The sequence below is a fragment of the Oncorhynchus nerka genome, linkage group LG14, assembly GCF_034236695.1.
Source record: "Oncorhynchus nerka isolate Pitt River linkage group LG14, Oner_Uvic_2.0, whole genome shotgun sequence".
Classification (NCBI taxonomy): domain Eukaryota; kingdom Metazoa; phylum Chordata; class Actinopteri; order Salmoniformes; family Salmonidae; genus Oncorhynchus; species Oncorhynchus nerka.
Window position 1 is genome coordinate 4,205,084 of NC_088409.1, and position 8,885 is coordinate 4,213,968.

At 42.6% G+C, this 8,885-nt stretch overlaps 1 non-coding gene across 1 annotated transcript; it reads right to left on the reverse strand.

The window, feature by feature from the left end:
- Positions 1 to 576: 576 nt before the first annotated feature.
- LOC135559714 (U2 spliceosomal RNA) lies at positions 577 to 767 on the reverse strand. Its single transcript, XR_010458564.1, has one exon. It is a non-coding gene; the product is annotated as a U2 spliceosomal RNA (small nuclear RNA).
- Positions 768 to 8,885: the final 8,118 nt, after the last annotated feature.

The window sequence follows — 8,885 nt, forward strand, 5'->3', positions numbered from 1 at the left end:
GTACATGTTGTGAGACCATGTTACCAGTACATGACTTCAGCACTGTGTGTATATTTATAGTTTATTAACCTGTATTAGTCTTCTGTGTGAACATATTTCCAATCATAACTAAAATAAATGTTTTAACTACTTTATTACTTCGCTCTGTGTGTATATTTATATATACCTATACCACCTAACCTTTATTACTTAGCTCTGTGTGTATATTTATATATACCTATACCACCTAACCTTTATTACTTCGCTCTGTGTGTATATTTATATATACCTATACCACCTATTACCTGTGTTATATTAATTACTTTTAGCTCTGTGTGTATATTAATGTTTTAACTACTTTAATTCTTAGCTCTGTGTGTATATTTTTGATCATGCACTGTTGAGGAAAGTTTACAAGTAAGTATACCGTGCACGTGACAAAAAATATTTGATTAGAAGATGAACGCACCCCATTCCCAGCTATCCGTTTTGACCAGTACTATCTAGCCATCACTGATATTGAAATGAAGTTTGCTCAATGTGAAAATACAATGTAGTTCTACGAATCAACTCCGTGTGATTTATCTTCACAATGAAAGGGGGTGCACCGTTCCTGGAGGTACTGCAATACCAGGTCGATGCGTGGAGTGGACGGAGCAAGCCCCTATTCCATCTCCCTATTCCAAAAATCAATTTAATATATGGTCCCCAGATAGGGGACGTATCAGATATTAAACTGATAAGAACAGATACTACACTTGATCTTAGCCAAAAGGCCGAGAAGCGATACCCACAATAGTTTCGGGAGAGAGTAGCCGTTCTCCGACACGTCAAATTTGACTATGGTTACACCAAAATGAGCAGTGTATGCTTTTTGTTTTCCATTAAAAAAAATATAATGCTTAAAATAAAGGGTGGCATGGATGGGGAGTCGATCAACGCCAGGAATGACCACGTTTGACTGTTACAAAGTAACACATTTGTAGGTTCTAAGATCACGTGGTCGTCCGCCCTCCAATCAGAAATGAGAGGACGCGTTGTTAAGTTAAAACCAGATCAACAGCTAAATTGGAATAATAATATATTACGTGGGGGGGGGGGGGCAGGGGGGGGGCAATTTGGAGATAATAATATTGACGTAACATTTGATCTTGTATCAAGTATATCTGTATATCAAACGAACTGAAGCAATTGTCCACTTGGTGGCGCCAGAGTTCCACCGACCGTCGCTTTTTCCTGGTTGTCCTGTGGTTGTCCTGTGTGGTACAGAAAACTACATTCCAATGTTGAACCACTTGACTTCAAGACATCGTCAACGAAAATAGCCTGTCTTTTTTTCGTATCTGTCTGTAGAGCCTTGTATGATAAGTCCATTGTGAGAAGGCCTTCCTAAATTACTAGAGGCCAAACTTCAAAGATGTCTATGGCACTGGACTGCAGTAAGAGAGCTAAGGAGCGGATGGTCCTGGCTGCCTAAATGTTTCCTCTACATAATAAACTAAGAAACATGGCACTTTGGAGGCTTACTTTTATAATTACACTTACTCAGTCACTATAACTAACTTCATAAAATGCCATTAGGCCTAATGAAGATACTATATATGTAAGTTATTTGATTGGTGTCTTGTGAATCCACCTGTATGCGCATTAGGGTTGAATATTTCCCCGGTATTATAGGATAATAAATCACTTTTCTCCCAGGTAACCTGGTAGTTTCCACCAAAACTTGGAAGTGTCATTCAAAAGCATTATAACGCATATAAATGTCTGGATTTGATGAGAGCTTTGATTCAGCATGAACATTCTAATCTGATGCTACCTGAGCCTGATGAGACCAATATTAACCCCATTTAATGAGCCCTACATTAACCCCATTTAATGAGCCCGACATTAACCCCATTTAATGAGCCCTACATTAACCCCATTTAATGAGCCCTACATTAACCACATTTAATGAGCCCTACATTGACCCCATTTAATGAGCCCTACATTAACCCCATTTAATGAGCCCTACATTAACCCCATTTAATGAGCCCTACATGAACCCCATTTAATGAGCCCTACATTAACCACATTTAATGAGCCCTACATTAACCCCATTTAATGAGCCCGACATTAACCCCATTTAATGAGCCCTACATGAACCCCATTTAATGAGCCCTACATTAACCACATTTCATGAGCCCTACATTAACCACATTTAATGAGCCCTACATGAACCACATTTAATGAGCCCTACATTAACCACATTTCATGAGCCCTACATTAACCACATTTAATGAGCCTTACATTGACCATATTCTCCAGACCTACTCACTGCCACAGTCATACTCTGGACCTAGTTTTGTCCCATTGAATATATATTGTGGATCTTAATGTTTTTCCTCATAATCCTGGACTATCGGACCACCAATAATCTGCTCAGACCCCAACCAAGGAGCATCAAAAGTCGTGCTATAAATTTACAGATAACACAAACATTTGTCATAAGAAACTAGCTCCCTGGTACGCAGAAAATACCCGAGCTCTGAAGCAAGCTTCCAGAAAATTGGAACGGAAATGGCGCCACACCAAACTGGAAGTCTTCCGACTAGCTTGGAAGGACGGTACCGTGAATTATCGAAGAGCCCTTACTGCTGCTACACCAAACTGGAAGTCTTCCGACTAGCTTGGAAGGACAGTACCGTGCAGTATCGAAGAGCCCTTACTGCTGCTACACCAAACTGGAAGTCTTCCGACTAGCTTGGAAGGACAGTACCGTGCAGTATCGAAGAGCCCTTACTGCTGCTACACCAAACTGGAAGTCTTCCGACTAGCTTGGAAAGACAGTTCCGTGCAGTACCGAAGACCCTTACTGCTGCTACACCAAACTGGAAGTCTTCCGACTAGCTTGGAAAGACAGTTCCGTGCAGTATCGAAGACCCTTACTGCTGCTACACCAAACTGGAAGTCTTCCGACTAGCTTGGAAAGACAGTACCGTGCAGTATCGAAGACCCTTACTGCTGCTACACCAAACTGGAAGTCTTCCGACTAGCTTGGAAAGACAGTACCGTGCAGTATCGAAGACCCTTACTGCTGCTCGATCATCCTATTTTACCAGTTTAATTGAGAAAAACAAGAACAATCCAACATTTATTTTTGATACTGTCGCAAAGCTAACTAAAAAGCAGCATTCCCCAAGAGAGAATGGCTTTCACCTCAGCAGTGATAAATTCATGAACTTCTTTGAGGAAAAGATCATGATTATTAGAAAGCAAATGACGGACTCCTCTTTAAATCTGTGTATTCCTTCAAAGCTCAGTTGTCCTGAGTCTGCACAACTCTGCCAGGACCTAGGATCAAGACAGACACTCAAGTGTTTTAGTACTATATCTCTTGACACAATGATGAAAATAATCATGGCCTCTAAACCTTCAAGCTGCATACTGGACCCTATTCCAACTAAACTACTGAAAGAGCTGCTTCCTGTGCATGGCCCTCCTATGTTGAACATCAAGCTGCATACTGGACCCTATTCCAACTAAACTACTGAACGAGCTGCTTCCTGTGCTTGGCCCTCCTATGTTGAACGTAATAAACGGCTCTCTATCCACCGGATGTGTACCAAACTCACTAAAAGTGGCAGTAATAAAGCCTCTCTTGAAAAAGCCAAACCTTGACCCAGAAAATATAAAAAACTATCGGCCTATATCGAATCTTCCATTCCTCTCATAATTTTTAGAAAAGGCTGTTGCGCAGCAACTCACTGCCTTCCTGAAGACAAACAATGTATAGGAAATGCTTCAGTCTGGTTTTAGACCCCATCATAGCACTGAGACGGCACTTTTAATGGCATCAGACCGAGGCTCTGCATCTGTCCTCGTGCTACTAGACATTAGTGCTGCTTTTGATACCATCGATCACTACATTCTTTTGGAGAGATTGGAAACCCAAATTGGTCTACACGGACAAGTTAATGTTAACTTTCACTGCTATGCGGACGACACACAGCTGTACATTTCAATGAAACATGGTGAAGCCCCAAAATTGCCCTCGCTAGAAGCATGAAGAATGTCTAAGCAAACAGCTGGAGGCAGGGCTTTCTCCTAATAGAGCTCCATTTTTATGGAATGGTCTGCCTACCCATGTCAGAGACGCAAACTCGGTCTCAACCTTTAAGTCTCTACTGAAGACTCATCTCTTCAGTGGATCATTTGATTGAGAGTAGTCTGACAGTCCCCCTTGGGTGCGTGCCGTAGATCTTTGTGGGCTATACTCGGCCTTGTCTCAGGATGGTAAGTTGGTGGTTGAAGATATCCCTCTAGTGGTGTGGGGGCTGTGCTTTGGCAAAGTGGGTGGGGTTATATCCTTCCTGTTTGGCCCTGTCCGGGCCAATCACCGGATTGGGCCACAGTGTCTCCTGACCCCTCCCGTCTCAGCCTCCATATTTTTTTGTCATAAATAAAATCACTATTTAGCAAGTTAGCTGACTAGCTAACATTAGCCAGCTAGCTAGCAGGTGTTATGAAATGAGTATGACATTGTAATTCGTGTTGTTTAATGTTTTAGGAACTCCTTATGCCCTGATGCCAAGTTCAGCAATTTACATCAGCTGGCTTGCTCTGAGGTGGGAGGGGTGGCAATATTTGGGAGGGGTGGCATTATTTGATTTGTGTCCTTTATAAAACGAGCGCAAAATGTAGAATTTCATGCAGTGCTAACGTGGCGTTTTCAGACCAAAAGCATTTTTATTTTTATTTTGTGACCCCCTTTTCTCACCAATTTCATGATATCCAATTGGTAGTTACAGTCTTGTCCCATCGCTACAACTCACATACGGATTCGGCAGAGGCGAAGGTTGAGAGTCGTGCGTCCACCGAAACACAACATCGCCAAGCTACACTGCTTCTTGACACAATGCTCGATTAACCCGGGAAGCACCAAGGTGTTGGAGGAAACACCATACACCTGGGAACCGTGTCAGCATGCATTGCACTTGGCCCGCCACAGGAGTCGCTAGAGCGAGATGGGACAAGGACAACCCGGCCGGCCAAACCCTTCCCTAACCCGGAACAACACTGGGCCAAATCGTGCGCCGCCTAATAGGTCTCCAGGTCGCGGCCGGCTGCTACACAGCCTGGGATCGAACCCGGGTCTGTAGTGATGCAGTGCCTTAGACCGCTGCGCCGCTCGGGAGGCCCCTACCAAAAGCAGGTCTTAACAGTAACACAGTTGGTAACAGTGAGTAATGGCATGGATTTAGATAACAGAAGCACAACCTATCCAGCCGTGACCCATAGGAAGGAGTGTCTGAATACTCCATTTGTCTTGTTCAGTAGGCTAACCATCCCCCATATTCAAAGAGCGCCCCTCGTCTGATTACCAAAGACACGCTCCTCCTAACTACTCAGTCCTCCTATCATTTTGTGTTCTACAGGAGGGAGGGAGGGAAGGAAGGAAGGAGGGAGAGAAAAAGAAAAGGATGGGGATGGGGAGAGAGAGGAGTGTTGTATTTCTCCATCGTCTTGCGTCACAAACCCACACTTCACAACGAATCAGTAATCATTGCCCTCCTGTCTCTCTCCCTCTACTCAGCCTCCCTCCTGTCTCTCTCCCTCTACTCAGCCTCCCTCCTTCCCTCCTGTCTCTCTCCCTCTACTCAGCCTCCCGAGAGAAAACAGGAGGTTCTTTCCCCTCTGTTCCAGAGACCTTGGGTTTATATCAGAGCTGTGTGCATCTTGTAAACCTCTTCCCTGTTCTCTCAACACATCTGGTATATTTTATTGACATCATTCAAACTCCATTGTGAGAAATACCAGGACTGTACATGAAGGAATGATCCAGCCTTTGTCCTTTCTCTCTAATGAAATACTAACTATTACAATACTGCCACAGCATACTGCTTACTGCGGTTCAGACTGAATCACCATTATTACTGCTGTCTGGTGAGGGGTGAAAGATAACACTCAGAGGGGTGAAATATAACACTACACTCAGAGGGGTGAAATATAACACTACACTCAGAGGGGTGAAATACAATACTACACTCAGAGGGGTGAAATATAACACTCAGAGGGGTGAAATATAACACTCAGAGGGGTGAAATATAACACTCAGAGGGGTGAAATATAACACTACACTCAGAGGGGTGAAATACAATACTACACTCAGAGGGGTGAAATATAACACTACACTCAGAGGGGTGAAATATAACACTACACTCAGAGGGGTGAAATATAACACTACACTCAGAGGGGTGAAATATAATACTCAGAGGGGTGAAATATAACACTACACTCAGAGGGGTGAAATAACACACTACATTCAGAGGGGTGAAATATAACACTCAGAGGGGTGAAATATAACACTACACTCAGAGGGGTGAAATATAACACTACACTCAGAGGGGTGAAATATAACACTACACTCAGAGGGTGAAATATAACACTACACTCAGAGGGGTGAAATATAACACTCAGAGGGGTGAAATATAACAGTCAGAGGGGTGAAATATAACACTACACTCAGAGGGGTGAAATATAACACTACACTCAGAGGGGTGAAATATAACACTCAGAGGGGTGAAATATAACACTACACTCAGAGGGGTGAAATATAACACTCAGAGGGGTGAAATATAACACTACACGCAGAGGGGTGAAATATAACACTACACTCAGAGGGGTGAAATATAACACTACACTCAGAGGGGTGAAATATAACACTACACTCAGAGGGGTGAAATATAACACGACACTCAGAGGGGTGAAATATAACACTACACTCAGAGGGGTGAAATACAACACTACACTCAGAGGGGTGAAATATAACACTCAGAGGGGTGAAATATAACACTACACTCAGAGGGGTGAAATAACACACTACACTCAGAGGGGTGAAATAACACACTACACTCAGAGGGGTGAAATAACACACTACACTCAGAGGGGTGAAATATAACACTACACTCAGAGGGGTGAAATATAACACTACACTCAGAGGGGTGAAATATAACACTACACTCAGAGGGGTGAAATATAACACTCAGAGGGGTGAAATATAACACTACATTCAGAGGGGTGAAATATAACACTCAGAGGGGTGAAATATAACACTACACTCAGAGGGGTGAAATATAACACTCAGAGGGGTGAAATATAACACTACACTCAGAGGGGTGAAATATAACACTACACTCAGAGGGGTGAAATATAACACTACACTCAGAGGGGTGAAATATAACACTCAGAGGGGTGAAATATAACACTACACTCAGAGGGGTGAAATATAACACTACACTCATAGGGGTGAAATATAACACTACACTCAGAGGGGTGAAATATAACACTACACTCAGAGGGGTGAAATATAACACTACACTCAGAGGGGTGAAATATAACACTCAGAGGGGTGAAATATAACACTCAGAGGGGTGAAATATAACACTACACTCAGAGGGGTGAAATATAACACTACACTCAGAGGGGTGAAATATAACACTCAGAGGGGTGAAATATAACACTACACTCAGAGGGGTGAAATATAACACTACACTCAGAGGGGTGAAATATAACACGACACTCAGAGGGGTGAAATATAACACTACACTCAGAGGGGTGAAATACAACACTACACTCAGAGGGGTGAAATATAACACTCAGAGGGGTGAAATATAACACTACACTCAGAGGGGTGAAATAACACACTACACTCAGAGGGGTGAAATATAACACTACACTCAGAGGGGTGAAATATAACACTACACTCAGAGGGGTGAAATATAACACTACACTCAGAGGGGTGAAATATAACACTACACTCAGAGGGGTGAAATATAACACTACACTCAGAGGGGTGAAATATAACACTACACTCAGAGGGGTGAAATATAACACTCAGAGGGGTGAAATATAACACTACATTCAGAGGGGTGAAATATAACACTCAGAGGGGTGAAATATAACACTACACTCAGAGGGGTGAAATATAACACTCAGAGGGGTGAAATATAACACTACACTCAGAGGGGTGAAATATAACACTACACTCAGAGGGGTGAAATATAACACTCAGAGGGTGAAATATAACACTACACTCAGAGGGGTGAAATATAACACTACACTCAGAGGGGTGAAATATAACACTACACTCAGAGGGGTGAAATATAACACTACACTCAGAGGGGTGAAATATAACACTACACTCAGAGGGGTGAAATATAACACTACACTCAGAGGGGTGAAATATAACACTCAGAGGGGTGAAATATAACACTACACTCAGAGGGGTGAAATATAACACTACACTCAGAGGGGTGAAATATAACACTCAGAGGGGTGAAATATAACACTACACTCAGAGGGGTGAAATATAACACTACACTCAGAGGGGTGAAATATAACACTACACTCAGAGGGGTGAAATATAACACTACACTCAGAGGGGTGAAATATAACACTCAGAGGGGTGAAATATAACACTACACTCAGAGGGGTGAAATATAACACTACACTCAGAGGGGTGAAATACAACACTACACTCAGAGGGGTGAAATATAACACTACACTCAGAGGGGTGAAATATAACACTACACTCAGAGGGGTGAAATATAACACTACACTCAGAGGGGTGAAATATAACACTACACTCAGAGGGGTGAAATATAACACTACACTCAGAGGGGTGAAATATAACACTCAGAGGGGTGAAATATAACACTCAGAGGGGTGAAATATAACACTACACTCAGAGGGGTGAAATATAACACTACACTCAGAGGGGTGAAATATAACCTGCTTTCTACAACCTAATAGGGTTCTAAACTTTAACCAAGGGGTTATAACACGAACTCAAGGGTTGAAATTAACCAAACAGGGGTTTCCTATTTGGACAGCTGAAGAACCCTTTTTCAGAGGGTAAATATGGG